The following is an 18838-nucleotide window of genomic DNA, read 5'->3' as shown; positions in this document are numbered from 1 at the left end:
AACGCTCCCTTCGCTCTGGGCAGTGACTGTCCTCCTCTTCCTCCTCCTCCTCCTCCTCCCACCCTAATTCCGAGCTTTTATTTCTTTCCTAATGGTTTGCACACATTATTTGCTTTTACATTGATTCCTATGGGAAATTTTTTTTTACTTACAAACTTTTCTACTTAAAAACCTGGTCACGGAACGAATTAGGTTCTTAAGTAGAGGTATCACTGTATTACTTTTTACACAAAAGAAAAAACAGACATCCTCCAGAGGGCCACTGCTGCTAAATAAGCTGGAGGGAATTCAAGAAGCCATACATAGATTTATCTTGTGTTTAAGTTTCAGTATCAGATGGGCAGCCATGTAAATTGGCTACATAAATAAAAAATATTTATCTATAATTAGATAGTGAAGTCACCCAATTAAAAGTCCATGTTCCTCTAAAAAAACCCCAATATGTCTTTAAAATTAATATGAGAAGCAAGATTAATGGCTATTTCCATGCCTATCCTCAGCATAAACAATCTAATACGTATCAAATGGTTCTCCCCAGTGGAAAAACTTAAAAAGAGATATGAAATTTGCACTCCTGCAGAGCCCACTGTACTCTGATACTCCCACTAATCCTTAATCAGCTAATTATTTTTACGAATCAACAGGGAAGAGGGAGAAAGTCTATCATTCTGCTATTTGACCTGATAAATCTTAGGTCTCTCAATGAATCTGCATGAGAGGAGGAATAACAAAGAGGCAAAGGAAGGGGTAGGGGAGGAAGCTAAGTAACAGTAGCAAAAGAGACTACAGTATCATCCAACACTCTCTGTCATCTGTAGAGAGCAAACAAAAGCCTAATTAGAAGCAGAAGATAAACAATCTGGCTCCTGAACTTGAGAGCAGGCACAAGCAAACATTGAAAGTTTTCAACCCGTCAGAACCATTCAGTGGGAATTTAAGTAATAAGTTGTTAGGTTTGTTCTGCAGAACCGTGAAAGAATTTCTGGACTTTGTCCTGTAGCTCTGAGAACAAAAACAAAAATGCCAGGTACTTAATAAACTATTGCACATTCCTTTCCTGTGCCAGATTTTCACTGCACCAAATGTCTTTCTACATTGTTGAACCTCCTTAATATAAAGTGGGAATAGGCTGCGTCTTTCCCTCGTTCAGTGAGGCCAGTAAATCAAGTTTTCTTTAAGGCTTCATCCTTCATTGAAAGTCTGAGAAACTTCATAGTAAATAACAGAGGCTTCCCAGCTGCATGAACAGGAGAGGCTGGATTACAAAAAGCTCGGATGAAGATATTGATGTTTCCGTAATTTTTTTCTTCTCTTCTGGAAATCCTATCACATGTCAACTGAGACAGTTGGCTGTCACCTGACAGTTGAGGTGCATAAGTATTATGGAACTAAATTTTTCTTGCATGATATCTGCAACAAGCGGATCTTCTCTGAGAACAAAACAGAAGATAATTACTGGTTCTGGTTGCAGCAGTAATGAAATAGTTAACAGAATAATAAAATTTGAAGAGTGCTGGCTTGCATTGCCTACCTGATTACAGTATCATTTTAACCAGAGGTCCCCCAGCTTATTAAACTTCACATAGGAGAGGTCCCAGAAGCTATAAATCTGGGATATCCAACCTTGGCAACTTTAAGATGGATGACTGGAGAATTCTGGGAGTTGAAGTCGAGAAATCTTGAGGTTGCTATGGTGGAATACTCATCCATGCTGTAAAATCATCCATCAAGAGATAGAGAAGTTCCACATTCTTTAAAAGGAGCCATAATTATTAAGTTATAACATGCATTTTGAATAAGAACTGATTTTTAGAATTGCTCTTCACTTTGTAGAATGTATATTTACAATTGGGTGTTCAATGCTATACAATATCAATTCAAAATATACTGCAATGGAATATAAAGCCCCTCCAATTTTATTGATGTATTTAAAAAAAACACCAGAAAACACAGAAGTGTTCCAAAAATCCAAGATGGCATTGATTGTTAATAGTTTCCCCTTTTTTATAAGCAAAACTGTAATGCTCTCTACATGCGACTTCCTTTGAAGAGTGTTCGGAAACTTCAGATCGTGCAGAATGCAGCTGCGAGAGCAATCATCGGCTTCCCTAGGTATGCCCATGTTACACCAACACTCTGCAGTCTGCATTGGTTGCCGATCGGTTTCCGGTCACAATTCAAAGTGTTGGTTATGACCTCTAAAGCCCTTCATGGCACCGGACCAGAATATCTGCGAGACCGCCTTCTGCCACACGAATCCCAGTGGCCGGTTAGGTCCCACAGAGTTGGCCTTCTCCGGGTCCCGTCGACTAAACAATGTCGTCTGGCAGGACCCAGGGGAAGAGCCTTCTCTGTGGCGGCCTCAACCCTCTGGAACCAGCTCCCCCCGGAGATCAGGACAGCCCCCACCCACCTTGCCTTTTGTAAACTTCTTAAAACCCACCTCTGCCGTCAGGCATGGAGGAACTGAGACATCTCCCCTTGCCTATGTAGTTTTATGTATGGAATGTTTGTGTGCATGTTTTTATATAAGGGTTTTTTTAGGTTTTTAATGTAAAATTATTATTTTAGATTTAATATTAGATTTGTCATTGTATACTGTTTTATCACTGCTGTGAGCTGCCCCGAGTCTGCGTAGAGGGGCGGCATACAAATCTAATAAATAAATAAATAATAAAATAAAATATATTGTGGCTTACATTATCCTTTTGTGTGTATTTTATTTTTTTTAATTTTTTTTTACAGAAGTTAATATTTTGCAGTACTGAACATCTACATCAAAGTTTCTATCATTACAAGGAATCTAAATCATAAAGTATAGTTTCAAAACTTATTTTATGCTGATTAAACTCCATAGACTTCAAGCAGCATGACTGTATAATGGAGATAGTTGCACACTCTTCCCATTTAGATTGTCTCTAACCTGAGTCAAAGAAACTGCTCTCCTGGGAGAGGAGATGATGATATATCCTCCACATTAGTCAGGGTCATTTGTGGTTATCTCGTAATGTAGTCTACAATACACTGGGGACACAGCAAATGTGTACAAAAAGAAATCACAGTTCACATAGACGTGACTGTTCCATCATTAACGTCATACACTTACGTTTCGTTCTGAATTTTATAAACTCAAAGGCTTCCTAATAACATTTTGCTTTACCCATTCATTGCAAAATATATTTGCATCATAATGGTAGTTTTGTCAAAAGAATAAGTTCAAGCCAATGAGCATTTTACTTCAAAAGCTACCCTTATTGTTCTGTCTGGGTGCCCCCAGACTTCAACACCAACTGGAAAAAGCAGCCAGACACGCTGGTAAAATCAAAAGCACTTTATAGTTTGAAAAATAAACACAGAGAAAAACCTGTTCTTCCCAACAGGCAGGCTATGAGACTTCACAGCAGAGTCCTGATGGCCAGACTTCTTGCTGGCACACCCACCACTGTAGAGAATAAGACCCACACCTTTTTCCCCCAAGGTTTCAGTATTCAAAGTCACAAACCAGAATTCCAAGACGCCAAAGATCACAGCCAGGTCCCAGGACTCCCAAAGATAATACTCCACAAGCCAGGAAGGGTGGGTCTGCCTTTTCAGCCTTTCCAGAGAGCACCACACCCAAACCCAGCTGTTGCCTCTTTAGTGCTGAAAGTACCTGGCTAATTGTCCCCTTCGTTGTGTTGCTCTTCTCTGCCGGAGATCGATTATTGCTTGTGCATTTTCATCTAAGGAATCCAGGCTGCTTGCTGGGGAGAGCTCCCTCTTGGGGGACTCTGGCTGTCCTCCCTCTCCCTCAGCCTGAGATTCCTCCTCCCCGTCTGCCTGAACCTCCTGTTCCTCATCCTCCCCCTCTGAGCAGGAAGCCGGCAGAGGATCAGCCGTTCCCTGAGGGGCCTCAGACGGAATCACAACACTTATCTCTGAAAAAGATTCAAAAACTAAGATTCAGTAGAACTTCATAATTGCCGTATTTTTCAGAGTATAAAGAAGCACCTTTTTCCTCCCTAAAAGAGGCTGATAATTTGGGCATCTCTTATACTCTGAATGTAGCTTTCCCCCCCCAGCCCTAACAATCTTCTCAGCTCTTACTTTGCAGGCTCTTTTTATTGTTTTTCTCTGCGAAGAATGTTTTCCAAGCCCTAAGTCTTTGCAGGGGTTTTTCATTGCAACTTGTTCCGAATAAGTGTCTTTCCAGCCCTAACCAGGTGCTAACAATGTCCCCAGCTCTTATCAGCTTGCAAGCTCTTTCATTGTTACTCTCTGTGAAGAATGTTTTCCAAGCCCGATGTCTTTGCAGGGTTTTTTCCATTGCTCTACTTGCTCTGAATGTTTCTTCTAGGTGCTAATGGTGTTCCCAACTCTTACCGTTTTGCATTGTTATTCATTGTTTCTCTCTCCAACTAAAGTTTTTTTAAAGCCCTAACCAGGGGATAAAATAATGTGCTGGATAAGGACGCTAGCCAGATTAATATCTGGTAAGCAGTTTCTTTTCCCTATTTTCCTCCCCAAAAACGAAGGTGCATCTATTCCAGTGCATCTTATACTCCAAAAAATACAGTACCTTGCCATTACAACAAGTTGTGAGATATCTAATATTGGCATGAGAGGGAGGGAAAGTGGGAAATCTGTGTCTGCAAAAGTTAAAAATAGTTTATTGCTGTTAAAAATAGTATTTATTTTTATAGCTAAAAAGCAGTATCATTAGTGTGGTAACATTCCTATTGTCAATAAGTGCCCATTAAAATTGAAGATAAAAGACAATCTGAACCTATTAATTCCTTTGAATGTTTGTACTCCATTGTAAAAAAATCAGGGTTAGAAAGCAGGAATATATAAATGAAAATCTCCAAACATCTGGGGTATAATTTAACAATTAAAAAAATAATTTAAAATATGGTTTTAAAAATATTTAATTGACAGCTATTCTAATGGACTTTGATGCATTTAATAAATATGTTACGAAGAGTGTTATTGAATAAAGCTTTAGTATGATGAAAATAAGAATTCAGTTCTGAATTCTAGAACATAGAGATGTGTCCGGGTTTAATTTCCTGATTCAAAATATCTACTTCCAGTTATTTGCAGTTCAGAATGAAATACAGTGATACTTCGTCTTACGAACTTAATTGGTTCTGGGACGAGGTTTGTAAGGTGAAATGTTTGTAAGACGAAACAATGTTTCCCATAGGAATCAATGGAAAAGCGATTAATGCGTGCAAGCCCAAAACTCACCCCTTTTGCCAGCCGAAGAGCCTGTTTTTGCGCTGCTGGGATTCCCCTGAGGCTCCCCTCCATGGGAAACCTGACCTCTGGACTTCCATGTTTTTGTGATGCTGCGATTTCCCTGAGGCTCCCCTCGCTGGAAAACCCCACCTCCGGACTTCCGTTGCCAGCGAAGCGCCCATTTTTGTGCTGCTGGGATTCCCCTGCAGCATTGCAAAAACACGGAAATCTGGAGGTGGTGTTTCCCATGGAGGGGAGCCTCAGGGGAATCCCAGCAGCACAAAAACGGACACTTTGCTGGCAACAGAAGTCTGGAGGCGGGGCATCCCAGTGGTGGCGGCTTGGGTTTGTAAGGTGAAAATAATTGGGAAGAAGAGGCAAAAAAATCTTAAAACCTGGGTTTGTATCTTGAAAAGTTTGTATGACGAGGGGTTTGTTAGACAAGGTATCACTGTACTTTCTTGGAACTAGAATCTAACTAGTTGAGCGCTTTACAAAATGTTGACCACAATGTTTAATTAAAAACTTATATTTCAATTTAGGAATGTATTTAACTCTAGGAAGTTGTAATCCTAAATTTCTAGGAAATATAAAAAAGGAGAAAAATATTTTTAAGCATAATTTATTTTGTAACTGGCTGATAACTCAGTAGAAAATCCTTTCTCTTAATTTAAATCATTTTAATTTAAATGAAATTAAAAATTTTCTATAGTCAAAATTCATCCTGCCAAACAAAATCCCTTCCCCAATTCAATGTTCTTAAAATTTCATTAAAAGCTTGTGTTCATATTATTTAATTTCAATTTTTTCTATACTGTTCAAGTCCTATGGACTGCAGGTGAGTGGGTAGAACAACTAGATAAACTGTATAATATAAAAACCAAAGGAAAAAGTTTAATGCATGACAACATTCCAAGAAATAAATGCAGGCCAAGTTTTGAGTTACTTGTGAAATTTATTTTATTTATTTATCAAATTTATTTGCAGCTATCTCATGGCTCAGGTGAGTCTATATAGGGCAGGAGTATCAAACTAGATATTCTTCAAAGGCCAGATAAACATTATAGTTCTTTGCAGGCCGGTGAGAGGGGGGCGATGGGGGGAGCAGGACAGATTCCTCCTGCAGCACACTGTTGGCCAAACCAGAGCAGGGTGGGGTTCCCTGCACCTCATTTTTGCCCTCCATGGCCTCCTGCAATACTCTGCCAACTGAAAAGGGATGCACAGCCTGTTTTCAGACCATTTTCAGTCCATTGTCCAGCCCATTCTCGGCCAGAAGAGTGCTGTAGAAGGCAATAGAGGCTGAAAATGATGTTCAGGGGACTGGTTTTAGCTGCCAAAGGCACTGTGGGCAAGTCCTTTGATATTTCCAGGCCAGCCCACACGCTTGATTTAAGCATGAACCTTGAGTTTGACAGCCCTGATATAGGCATATAGGGATATGCCATCCATATTTTGGGGGGCAGGATATTCATAAGAATAGGGGTCATCACTGAGAAGGCATGTCTATGCCCCATGGGTCTTCCCAAAAAAGGAGACTCTGTAAATAACTAGACCCATGATGGCGAACCATAGCATGCATGGCATAGGTGACACACACAGCCATATCTGCTGGCACATGAGCTGTTGCCCTTGCTCAGCTCCAGCGCACATGTACACACTGGCTAGCTAATTTTTGGCTTGCGCGGAGGCTCGGGGAGAGTGTTTTTGGTCTCCAGAGGGCTTCCAGGAGTGGGGAGGCCCATTTTTGACCAGGGAAGCCTCTGAAACCTGGGGAGGGTAAAAAACAGGCCTACTTTGCCCACCAGAAGTCTGAAAATGGGGGAGCAGGGAGGGGGATTGTGCACACAAGCAATGGGGTTATGTGTGCATGTGAAGGGGTGTGTGGTGTGTATGGGGCATTGCCTATACAATTTATATATGGTATGTTTGTGTGTATGTCTGTTTTAATAACGGAGTTTTTAAATTAAATTTGTATGCCACCCCGAGTCTACGGAGAGGGGCGGCATACAAATCTAATAAATAAATAAGTAAGTAAGTAAGTAAGTAAGTAAGTAAGTAAGTAAGTAAGTAAGTAAGTAAATAAATAATGAATGAATGAATGAATGAATGAATGAATGAATGAATGAATGAATGAATGAATAAATAAATAATGGATATAGGGAAAAAAGGTTTGCCATCACTGATCTAGACTAAATAGACAGATTCTTCTTCTCAGATATTTTCCACTTTTAATGCTAAAGGCATTATTACACTACTGTAATAACCAGCATTTATTGGGGCCAGGTCTATTACAATGAGCAATGGAGCAACTTGAAATTTTTTGTTATACTCTGATGTTGGGATGTTATTTCAGAAACAGAGTCGGAAGAGATCTTGGAATTCAACCCACTGCCCAAGGAGGAGACACTATCTCATCCCAGACCAGTGGCTGTCCAGATTCCTTGCCAGTAATCTAGCTAGCACTATCTATACCAGCTTTCATTTTCAAAGGTGGTGCCTGGGGCGGGCTATTGCCCAGATGGGGGGAACGCAGTGGGGTAGTGAAAATGGAGCTCCACCCCAGAGCACCCAATTTGCACTGAAAGATGTTGAAAGAAAATGCAGGATGTCCTGCATAAGCCACGCCCACAGTGTAGTAGTAAAAATGTTGGTAGCCCTTCACTGGGTGATGCCATGTAAAACATGCTACCTTACTTAGTCTGGTTAAGTGACAATGAAGACATGAGTGACTATCACTAGGACATGCTGAATTAAGTTATTTTTTAAAAAAATATTCTAGGATGAATTTATGTAAAATTAAGTCATGAAAATATACATTTAAAAATAAGATTGAATGGGTTTTATGTATGTTTTATGATTTATTCCCCTCAAAAAAAAAAGAATTGGGAAGGCTAGCCAAATTTTGCTCTGTTGCCAAGATTGTTGGTGGCTTTTACGATATAGTCTTGCAATCCGAACTATATCTATATAAATATTATGTGTCATATGATATTGTATACTTATTGCAATTCATTGTTCAAGGTTCTGCATGGTCCCTATGCTTCCCCTCTATTTTTCCTATAATTGCATTCACTTTGTTAAGTATGTTTAGTCTCTGAAAATCTAATCTAATTAATCTAATCTATCTAAAGTGAATTCATTCACTATTTACAACACTTCCATGTCACCAGCTCCATAAGAGCTGACAGTAGTTTACCCAAAAAAGCTGAATGTGAAATCCATGATTCTGGATGAAATTGCTCACAGTAAATAAATTAAAGCATTTGAAATATACTGCAACTCTACACATTATTTTGCCAGGGTGCGTTTGCTTGAGAAGAAACATCATCCTGTTCCCCTATAAGTACACACACTTGCAACAAACCCTCTTTAAATTTAAAATACATTACTGATTCTCTTCTTTCTTAAGTTACAAGAAAACCACTTCCACTTAGGGACAGATTTAAAAAATTTAACAATGTAGCAGTTGTGATATGAAGTGAGCCTTTACACTAAAGGTAGCTAATGTTAATTAATCCCCTTTGGTGAGTAAAGCTTCGTGTCTATGGTTATAAATATTATGTCTGAAAGACAAAGTAACATAAGGTAACTATGGTAAAAATACAGAAAAAGTATAGTTTTAAGACTTCAGAGGGGATTATTAGTTATAATTTTTCCAGACTTCTCATACCTCACACTAGATTTCAGCCCTCAGTTGACACCACCTGAATTGTTCTCAGAAATAGTTGCTGATGGAGCAAGAATGAATGATAGGTTAAGGTTAGCAATAACAATAGCATTTAGACTTATATACCGCTTCACAGTGCTTTACAGCCCTCTCTAAGTGGTTTACAGCAGAGGTCCCCAACCGCCGGTCCGCGGACCGGGACCGGGCCGTTGGGGCTTTTCAGCCGGTCCGTGGCGCCAGGGCCCCCTCGGCCTTTCCGCACCACCAGCGGCGCTCCCCCCGCCAGCCAGCCAAGCCCCGCGCCCGCCGGAACTGGCTCCTCGCTCTCCCCCCGTCGCCCGCCGCGTTTGCAGGAGGTGGGGAGGGTTGGGCGGCCCGCCAAGGCCAGGAGGGACGCCGCTGCCCCCCCTTCCCTCTCTCCGCCCGCCGCTGCGCCTCCTTGACGCCGAGAGGAAATGCCGGCAAAGGCTTTCCTCAGCGGAGGCCAGCGAAGGTGATATTGAATGTCGGGGGAGAACGGGCGGTTGCACGCGCTCCCTATCTCCCTGCTAGCCCACTCGGAATATTCAAAATAAGAAAAACCTTTGCCGGTGAAGGCTTTTCTTATTTTGAATATTCCGAGTGGGCTAGCAGGGGGATAGGGAGCGCGCGCAACCGCCCATTCTCCCCCGACATTCAATATCACCTTCGCCGGCCCCGCCTCTCCTGCAAACCCCCTTGCTGAGAGCCCGGGGTGAAAGTGCTCTCGCAAAGGTGAGGCGGGCAGGGCGTGCGCGCGTCATCGCTGAGAAGAACGGAGAGAGAACGAGAGTGAGTGAGAGCAACAGACAGCAAGATAGAGAGAAAGTGAGAAAGAGAGAGTGAGAAAGGGGGGAGAGAAAGAGATAGCAAGAGAGAGAACAAGAGAGAGAAAGAGCGTGAGAAAGAAAACAAGAAAGAGTGAGAGAGAGAGAAAGCAAAAGAGACAGAAAGAAAACAAGAGAGAGAAAGTGAGAAGAAGAGAGAGAAAGAGGGGGAGAGAGAGAGAAAGAGAGAGGGGGGAGAGAGAGAAAGAGAGGGAGAGGGAGAAAGAGAGAGGGAGAGGGGGGAGAGATAGCAAGAGAGGGAGAGAGGGAAAGGGGGAGAGAGGGGGGAGAGAGGGAGAGAGGGAGAGAGAGAGGAGATAAAGGAAGAGGAGAGAGAGAAAGGAAGAGAAAGAAAGAAAGAGGGATAGAAAGAGAGAGAGAGAGAGAGAGATGCTCAGTGAGCCTTTCTTTGAAGTTGCCTTTCTTTCTTTCTCTTTCTTGCTTTCTTTCTTGCTCTTTTTCTTTCTCTCTTTTACCTTCCCTTCCTCTATTTCTTCTTTTCTTTCTCCCTCCTACCTTCTTCCCTTACTCTCCCCTTTCATAAGTTTCCTTGCTTCCTTCCTCTGTTCCTGTCCCTTCCCCCTTTCTTTCTTTCTTTCTTTCTTTCTTTCTTTCCTTCCTTTCCTCCCTCCATTTCTTGCTTTCCTTTTCCTTCCTCCCTTCTTTCCTCCCTCATTCCCTTCTTTCACTCCTTCCTCTCTTACTCTCCCCTTTCACACCTTTCCTTGCTTCCTTTGCACCCTTCTTTTGTTCCTGTCCCTTCCCTCTTTCCTTCCTTCCTTCCCACCCTCCGTCCATTCATTCACCCATTCCTCTCTTGATCGCCCCTTTTACGGCACCACTGACAGCTAGCTCCCCCTCCCCCCCCACCGGGCCATGGAAAACTGGTCTAGCTTAAAGCTGGTCCCTGGTGCAAAAAAGGTTGGGGACCTCTGGTTTACAGAGTCAGCATATATTGCCCCCAACAATCTGGTCCTCATTTTACCCACCTGGAAAGGATGGAAGGCTGAGTCAACCTTGAGCCTACTGAGATTCGATCTGCCAAACTGCTGGCAGCTGGTGATCAGCAGAAGTAGCCTGCAGTACTGCACTCTAACCACTGCGCCACTGTGGCTCATTAATGGCAACTTGGGGGGAGGGGAACATTATTTATTTATTGGAGGGGAACATTATTTATTTATTTAACAAACTCATATACTCACCATCTTGCCGAAGCAACTGTAGGCAGCTTAACGTTATCCAAACAGGTGGAATGAAAGGGGTCTACGACAACTCGCCAGATCCAACTTGCTGCAGCCCATTTAGAAACATAGAGAAACACAGAAACATAGAAGACTGATGGCAGAAAAAGACCTCATCATCCATCTAGTCTGCCCTTATACTATTTTCTGTATTTTATCTTAGGATGGATATATGTTTATCCCAGGCATGTTTAAATTCAGTTACTGTGGATTTATCTACCATGTCTGCTGGAAGTTTGTTCCAAGGATCTACTACTCTTTCAGTAAAATAATATTTTCTCATGTTGCTTTTGATCTTTCCCCCAACTAACTTCAGATTGTGTCCCCTTGTCCTTGTGTTCACTTTCCTATTAAAAACACTTCCCTCCTGGACCTTATTTAACTCTTTAACATATTTAAATGTTTCGATCATGTCCCCCCTTTTCCTTCTGTCCTCCAGACTATACAGATTGAGTTCATGAAGTCTTTCCTGATACGTTTTATGCTTAAGACCTTTCACCATTCTTGTAGCCCGTCTTTGGACCCGTTCAATTTGCCATGGCCAAGCCACCCTAGGACAAGTCACCATGGCCAACTTGTCAAGGGAAAACTCATGACAAGACAAGAATTTCAGTATTTCTTTTTTTAAAAAATGTGGAATTGAATCACTAAAGAAAGGATGCCAAAGGAAGGACAAAATGAAATGTGAACAACAAAAATTAAAATATTTTTTTAAATTATTTTAAAGGGTTAAAATTGAATAATTGAATTATCCTTAAGGTGTTGGTTATCACCTTTAAAGCCTATCTTCGGGACCGCCCCCTACTGCATAGCTCCCAGCAACCGATAAGAGTCCACAGGGTCGGCCTTCTCCGGGTTCCAATGACTAAGCAATGTTGGCTGGCAGTGCCATGTGGGAGGGTATCTCTGTGGTGGCACTGGCTCTCTGGAACCAACTACCTCCTGAGATCAATACTGCCCCAGCCTACTGGCCCTCTGGAAAGCCTTAAAGGGCTGGCTCTGCCAGAAGGCCTGGGACCGTTGATTGGGTAAGTCATCTTCAGGATCCAGCCACAAAAGAGATGTATCAATCAGGTTTTAAATTTTCTTTTAAACTGTTTTTGATGTTGATTTCCGCTTTAAGCCACCCACAGTCCCCTGGGAGTTGGGCAACACATACATATACATTTGATTAATAAATAAATAAATATTCTGCAGTGAGTTTTCCATAACAATTTGGGCATGGCATGTTGGCTGCAACAAGTTGGCCCATTCCAGGATGAAAGAGGTTTTTTTTAAGGAGTGAGTTGAATCAGGGTCTCATTAAAAGATCTTGGAAAAGTCCCTGCAGAATTTTTTTCTGCCTGAACCTTACCTTTTTGTCAAATTCCTGAACACACTCAAAACCGTAGAAATGGTGGTAGACTAGGAAAAACCCATCCCATCCTACCACCTTCCACAATACTAGACAACACAGTATCAACAGTGGAGACCTTCAAATTTCTAGGTTCTATCATATTTCAAGACCTAAAATGGCCACCTAACATCAATAACATCATCAAAAAAGCAGAATGAAGAATGTTCTTTCTAAGCCAACTCAGGAAGCTCAAACTGCCCAAGGAGCTGCTGATACAGTTCTACAGAGGAATCATTGAGTCTGTCATCTGCATCTCTATAACTGTCTGGGTTGGTTCTGCAACCCAACAAGACAGACACAGACTTCAGAGGATAATCAGAACTGCAGAAAAAACAATTGCTGCCAATAATTCCCTCAACACTGTCAAACTATTTGCTGGAGAGACGGAGTAACGACACGGACACAAGAGCTGGATTTAAATTGGGTCATTTTTATTAACATAAATTTGCATAATTTATTCAATACTTTGCACAAATTAGCATAATCAACTATGACCCCGGAAATGGACCTGCAGGGTCAAACAAATACTTCCGGGGCGGAAATGACGTTATGCCAAAAACATTCCTGGGCAACTCATGGGCGTATCTCGATGCAAGTCCAGGTGAGGGGCCAGACCATCACCTGCGACCCTGCCATGCTGTGCATGAGGGGGGTCCCACCGGCTAACCCGAATCCGGGAATTAAAGGTGCAGGACCCAAAGACAGGTTCCCCCCAGCTGCTCAGGCAGAAACTCCCTCCATGAGCTTGCGGAGAACCTGTCAATCATCCCCAAAGATGCCCAAGGGAGAACGCGCGGTTGCTAAACCACCCCAGTTTTCCGCCCCTAACCTGCCTACCCAAATGACCAAAGGTAAGCCCATTAACCTAATAAATGCAAACACCCCCTAACCGCACATCCACCTCCGCAGTGTGGAATGGGCGGGAAAAAAAACTCAGCTAAGAGGCAGAACTGCCAAAAATTCCCATTCGGCCCCCTAAGGGCGACCCCTCAGCACACTGAAAAATAGGGAGGGCGGGCGGGTGTCTGCTCGTGGCCTCTGCAGTCCGGGCGAAAAGGGAGAGCCCCAGGCCTGCCCGCCCTTATATAGGGCAAGCAGGCCCCGCCCGGACCAATCAGAAGCCTGGCCAATCAGGCCTGACCTCCCGAGCGAAGTCTCGCATCGCGAGACATCGCCCGGGATCCAAAATGGCGGCCGCCATGAGGGACCGTGTCTCCCGGTCCCTCCAGCAAAGCCTGCCGCCGGGTAAGTCCGGCGCTGCCATTACTAAGTCTGCACTACTATTACTACTAGTTTATTCCTCATCATTTCTATCACCCATTTCCTCCCACTTCTGACTGTATGATTGTAACTTGTTGCTTGTACCCTTATGATTTTTACTAATATTGATTGCTTCCTCATTGCTTATTTGACATTTGCTCACGACAAATGTATCTTTTCTTCTATATACACTGAGAGCATATGCACCAAGACAAATTCCTTGGGTGTCCAATTACACTAGGTCAGGGGTAGGCAAAGTTGGGTCTTCTATGACTTGTGGACTTCAACTCCCAAAATTCCTGAGCCAATCATGCTAGCTCAGGAATTTTGGGAGTTGAAGTCCACAAGTCATAGAAGACCCAACTTTGCCTACCCCTGCACTAGGACAATAAATTCTATTCTATTCTTCCTCTATTCTATTATTCATCAACCAGGGGAAGGGGCAGTCTATTTGCCTGCTTGATGACCAAAATGAGGAAAGTGCTGATTGTAAAAAGACTTTCACTTATTATTTTGTGCTTAATATCATGTACCAATACAACATGCCTTATTTAATCTTTGTTGTTGATGGCGTATTTTAATGTACGCTTCTACTACCGGTGTCTTATTTTGAGTGTAAGCTGTGATGAGTCCAACTAGTCTCAGCAGCATAAAAACCCAAAGTCATAAACATGGCTTCAGCCATTAAAATGAAAATATTTATAACAATTTCAGATAAACATTAAAAAAATTGGTCTCAGATCATTGCTGTTGCAATCAGCACAGTAATATCGTAAGTTACAAACTGCAACGGGTTGGATTACTTCCCTGCTTTTACTACTTCTCTAGCAAATATTTTGGTGAAAGGAAGAGGAAACCTGAGTAACTCCATGCAGTAAGCGTAACACAGATTGTTAATTTTAAAGTATAGTGAAATCACAGCAGGCTTTGATTGAGAGAAGCCAAAATAAACATGTGAAATCTTGGCCTTTTTGAAAAAGAATGGACCACATCCTTCAGAGGGTCGCCAAACGGTTCCAAGATTTCATCACAAAAAGGCCATCAAAGGATCTCTTTTGTGAGGTAAACAGTGGTTGAAAGGTGAGGCAACAGAGCATGCTACTGATACAAGCTTCCATTTTGTAGCTTGATTGTTTGCATGTTGTACAAGCACGCTAAATTTAGCAGACGTGAGGAAAACGTGGATCAGGATATCAAAGGGTATCTGTCATTAATCTGGACATAGCTGTATTATAAATAGCCTCCCAAAAGCCGACAACCTAAGACCGCTTCTGCCAACATTTATAAACACATAAATAATATTCTGAAATAATATAAAGACAAATTAAGGTTCAAAGTGAGTCCTATCTGAAAGCCAGTTTTAATGATAAAAAACAAAGCCTTGCACTGAGAGATAGAAACCAGACCTTCTAAGAGACTTCACAAATGTCTGAAGCCTTGATGTCTCTTAAAGAGAACATATATTCTTACTCTCTCGTTAAATTGTTGTTTTTGCCTTTGATCATCTACTCTATTACTATTTGTTGCAATAAATTGCTTTTTTTTTTAAAAAAAAAAAGGAGGAAAAGTAAACTTTTTTTCTTATTTTGAAGCTGTTTATAGCACTTAATCCCAAATTACGGCATTGCAAAAGGACCTTTGCGGCTCTTTAAGAAACAACAGGCTGATTTGGTGAAGTTGTGGACAAAACTACATATTGTGCATTGCCCAAAAGGTTGTTGCTTGATGTTGAACAGAACCCCAGTGGAAAAAGTAAAAGGGAGACACAGAGTTGCACAACATCATATCAACAAAAAGATATTGACAAAATTGAATGGGTCCAAAGACGGGCTACAAGAATGGTGGAAGGTCTTAAGCTTAAAACGTATCAGGAAAGACTTAATGAACTCAGTCTGTATAGTCTGGAGGACAGAAGGAAAAGGGAGGACATGATCGAAACATTTAAATATGTTAAAGGGTTAAATAAGGTCCAGGAGGGAAGTGTTTTTAATAGGAAAGTGAACACAAGAACAAGGGGACACAATCTGAAGTTAGTTGGGGGAAAGATCAGAAGCAACGTGAGAAAATATTATTTTACTGAAAGAGTAGTAGATCCTTGGAACAAACTTCCAGCAGACGTGGTAGATAAATCCACAGTAACTGAATTTAAACATGCCTGGGATAAACATATATCCATCCTAAGATAAAATACAGAAAATAGTATAAGGGCAGACTAGATAGACCATGAGGTCTTTTTCTGCCATCAGTCTTCTATCTTTCTATCTTTCTAACAACAGATCGACTTACTACTCAACCAATATGGTTAACCAACTGAGCATCTCTTATTATTCCTGCTTCTAAAGACCTTCCAATGTATTTATATACTGTCAAAACTCCTGTGGGTATTTGTAAACTTAAATTGCATCCAAAATCTGGGACTTATGACTCTCATGGGTAAAGTTTTGCCTACTTCAGTGCTGCTGTATAGCTACACTACCTAAGTCAGTGATAGCAAACCTTTTTTCCCTCAGGTGCCAAAAGTGTATGTGCGCACACTATCACACATGTGTGAGTGCCCACACCCAGAGGTGGGCTGCTGCCCGGACGGGGGGACGGGACACAGTGGGGTAGCAAAAATGGAGCTCCACCCAAGAGCACCCAATTTGCACTGAAAGATGTTGAAAGAAAATGCAGGGCGTCCTGCATAAGCCACGCCCACAGTGTGGTAGTAAAAATTTTGGTAGCCCTTCACTGGCCACACTCTTAATTCAATGTTTGAGGAGGGCAAAAACAGCTTCCCCACCACCCAGAGATCCTCTAGAGGTCAGAAATGGCCCATTTACTGACTGCCAGTGGGCCCAGTAGGCCTCTTTTTCGCCCTCCCCAGGTTCCAGAGGCTTCCCTTGGGGAGAGCAAAAATGCCCCCCCCCAGAGGTCCTCTGGAAGCCAAAACACCCTTCCAGAGCCTCTGTGTGAGCCAAAAAATCAACTGGCCAGCATGCACATGCACGATGGATCTAAGCTAGGGCAACAGCTCACATGCCAGCAGATATGGCTATGTGTGCCACCTGTGGCGCATTTGCCATAGGTTCGCCATCAGTGATCTAAGTCATTCCCATTCACTTGAGCATTATTTCCACTGCTCCCTGCCACCTTCCTAAAAGGAAACTCAATGAGGAAGCTGGTAAAAAGCCAGAAGTCTGCTCCCACTCCTTTTTTTTTTTTTTTTGCCCACTTGTGGTCACTCTATATTTCTGTTTAGGCAAGGAAATATCTCTGAAATTATCAGCCAATGAGCACGGGTGGTCTAGTTACATTCTATACTACTACTCAGTAACTATTTGAAGGATTAAAATATATAGATATTATTCCCCTTCCCCACTTTTGAGGTGGTCAGACTTGTGCTTTTACATGTAAGCAGATAAAAGTATGACATCTGCATGGAAGCTATTCTTGGAAATGACTGAAAGACTCCTTGCAATCTTTTCTTCCACAATTTTGTACATTTAAAAAACCTCTAGTTTCCTTCCCTGGGTTTATTTTGCAGAACCAAAGTGATTGAGTGTCACTGGCTCATTCTGTGAATACCTTCCTGTAATCACATGCATGCGCTTGCTTTTTCTCGGCCACAATATTTATATGACCCCAGTTCGCCATATATTATTTTGATTATTTTTTCCCCCTGGCATGTATGGTCAGAGATGTTTGTTGGTATACTATTTGGGTTCTTTTACCCTCTGCACATGCACAGAATACAAAATAAATCTTCTTGTTGTGTCGGGCTCTCTGGTAGAATCCTCCCGAAAATTCACAGGTACAAATTTCAGACACACACACGTTTGAAAATTCAAAACAATGTTCTTTATAATGAACCCTCTTTTTGTATAGCAAAGAGCACTCGTCTCCAAACAAACTGGTAATTTGTACAAGTCCCTTATCAGTTCTGTGATACTTAGCTTGCAGCTGTGTGGCAATTCACAGTCCTTCTTCTTTCACAAAGTGAAACACACTTTGTTCTGGTTTAGTTTCAAAGCGGGGAAAAATCAGCATACAAAGGTCAAAGTCAGCAAAGCAGGCACGAAACACAACGATCAGATAATCCTCCACAATGGACAAACCCACAGGCTACTATTTATATATTTATATATATATTTAATTACCACAGCTCCACCCAACCACAGGTGGCCTCATTTTCTTTGATAATAATCTCTCAGTTGTTGCTGCCTATGCATCACTCTCCTCATGTGTGGCTGTATCATTAACTCTTGTTCCAAATCCAAGGAGGAGAGAGATAATTGATCTCCTTCTGAGCTGTCTGCCACACTCTCCTCCTCCCTGTCACTCATGTCTTCTTGGTCAGAGGAGCCTTCATCAGCAGATTCCACCGGGAGCATCCACAGTCCTTGGGACAGGAGCTGGGCCAGAGCTAACCACAACATCTTCTAATCCAGTCCAACCCACTGATCAAGCAGAAGACCCTCTACCAGTGATGGCGAACCTTTTTTGGTTTGTGTGCAAAAGGTGTGGGGGGGGGCTAGCACATGCCCACCCCCATTCCCTCCCCTTGATGAAGGTTCATTCCTCCGTGCTGCCCCTGTGCATGCACACAATCCCTTCTGCCCTTGCACATTTCTACAGGCCTCACTGAAGCCTGGGATGGTGAAAATACAGCCAAATGGGCAAACCAGAAGTTTGGAAAAAAGACTTCCAGTTTGCCTAGTTGTGCTGTTTTTCACACTCCGGAGCCTTCAGGGAAGTTTCCTGAAGCCCCAGATTGCAAACAAACAGCATAAATGGCAAACAGGAAGTCTGTTTTTCTGAATTTCTGGTTTGTCCATTGAGTTGTTTGTTTTTCACAATCCGGAGGTTCAGGAAACTTACCTGAAGCCTCCAGAGTTCAAAAAACAGCACAATGTGGAAACTAGAACTCTATTTTTTAAACCTCTGGTTTGCCCTTTGGGCTATTTTTCACACTCCGGGGCTTCAGGGAAGCTTCCCTGAAGACTCCGGAGGGTGAAACAGCCTTCCCCAAGGCCAAAAACGAGCTGACTAACACCCACATGTGTGCTGGAGATGACATAGGGCAATGCCTGATGTGTCCTCCGATATGGGTACATGTGCCACCTGTGGCATGCCATCACGGCCATATACTATTTCAGATAGGTGGCTGCCCAGTCTTTTCTTAAAAACCTCCAGTATTGAAGTCCCTGCAACTTCTGGAGACAAC

Source organism: Erythrolamprus reginae, chromosome 3 (genome assembly GCF_031021105.1).
Source record: "Erythrolamprus reginae isolate rEryReg1 chromosome 3, rEryReg1.hap1, whole genome shotgun sequence".
Taxonomy (NCBI): Eukaryota; Metazoa; Chordata; class Lepidosauria; order Squamata; family Dipsadidae; genus Erythrolamprus; species Erythrolamprus reginae.
The sequence above is the reverse complement of the archived record's forward strand: the minus strand, read 5'-3'. Positions refer to the sequence as shown.